Here is a 1945-nt window from a genome sequence, read left to right as displayed (position 1 = left end):
AAACAGAACAAATGACGCTGCTGAAGGCGTGCCACCTGAAGAAGCCACCGTCGAAGAAGAAACTCTACTCAGTTTGGAGAAGGGAAATGGTGAAGCTCTTGGTGATGTTACTAACACTGATGTGACTGTTACCGATGATGGGACATTTACTGATGAAGCAGATGAATCCCACATGAAGCAGAAGCCAACGAGACGGAGACCAGTACGGAAGAAGATACGTCCCGTAAAATTAAGAGACTTTGTTGAATTGTAATTTTGTGTTTGTAATTCTGTACATTTTAATTAAGTTATTGTTAATTGTTATTGGTTTATCATATGTGGTTATTGTTCGGGACGAACAATATTAAGGAGGGGGCAGTGTTGCGTCATCGAGATCACATGACTACAGTGACGCCACGTTTCTAGAACTATCCCGTATCTTGGCGAATGTTCTAGTTCTTACTAGATATAGTGTAGGCGGGTATATATAAGAGGGGACAACGTGACGCGGTATTGTAATGTGTGTGTAGATAGTGAGTAATTGAACTGCAGTCAGAAGTATTATTGACGTTCGTTGTTATAGCGTTTGTTTAGCGCGATTGTTGAAGTTGAGTGTATCGGTAAAGTTATATTCGGAAAGAATAAACCAGTTTTATTAAGTAAAGACTTGTGTCGTTAAAATTTCGTCGGAACGAAGTTACGGAAAGTTAATTAACAAACGGAGACGTAACAATATTGATCTGCTGATAATATGTATTATTGAATTTATATTAATTCCCATCTTGAATGAAACAGCGTTTCATACCAGGAGTGGTACTGAAATTTGTAAACAAGAAATAATGTGAAGATGACCTTCGAAATTGTTCGGTATTTTAACTGTACACAAATAGAATGGTGGTTGAATTCTAGTTATCCTTTGGTTTTTATCAGTTTGATTAACCAATTCTCTTTCGTGCAAATCAACAGAAACATTTTCAGTCTTAATAATACCGAAATTCGTTTTTAACTTAAACTCTGGTCATAAAGGGTAAAGTTTATTTTGTCTTAAGCGTTATATCACAATCAGATTTGAAACTGGTTGCTGTGAACAGGAATACCACAGTTTCACGCGTGCTCTTGTACAGTAGAAAGTACGTCAACTTTTCTTACAGTGAGGGTATTGATATTTATGTAAGGCGCGGGAAAGTTTTGATGCCCGATCAGAAATAGGGGTGGTCTGTTTATCTGAAAGTGTAGTACAGGCCACCGATCACACTAAGAACCAGACTGTTCTCAGTGGTTATTCTAAGAGATCATGGGTGAAAGAAAAGTAGAATATGTTTTAAAATGTCAACTACACTACATCTGCTATATCCAGCGCCGATCAGGCCTTTCGCACAATACCAGTAGGGTCTAGGCACTATTTATACCATCAGCTCACAAGAACAACCGTTATGGTGTGAACCGGATTAAGTAAGTAAATTATAATTATTACCAACTTTATTTAAGTAATTTATAAGTCCGATTTTCAAAGAAAAGATTAATAACATAACATTATTCATTGATTTTATTTTTAATACAGTTTTTTACTGTTATTATTTTATTTGAATTAACTTTACTATCATTCAGAAGAACTCGAAAACCAGCAATATGAGCTTCTTGTTTCGGATTCCGTATGCTCCTAATCACGTAACCATGTGCTGTTAACTAAAATACAGAGCAATTCTAAAAGAGAACAATTACCCCTCAAACATTAGAATAAAACCCAGAAATCTGTATGTACCTAATCACGTAACTATGTGCTGTTTACTAAAATACAGAGCAATTCTAAAAGAGAACAATTACCCCTCAAACATTAGAATAAAACCCAGAAATCTGTATGTACCTAATCACGTAACTATGTGCTGTTTACTAAAATACAGAGCAATTCTAAAAGAGAACAATTACCCCTCAAACATTAGAATAAAACCCAGAAATCTGTATGTAC

The sequence above is a fragment of the Limulus polyphemus genome, unplaced genomic scaffold (genome assembly GCF_000517525.1).
Source record: "Limulus polyphemus unplaced genomic scaffold, Limulus_polyphemus-2.1.2 Scaffold2522, whole genome shotgun sequence".
In the NCBI taxonomy this organism is placed as follows: Eukaryota; Metazoa; Arthropoda; class Merostomata; order Xiphosura; family Limulidae; genus Limulus; species Limulus polyphemus.
Note: the sequence above shows the minus strand (reverse complement) of the source record.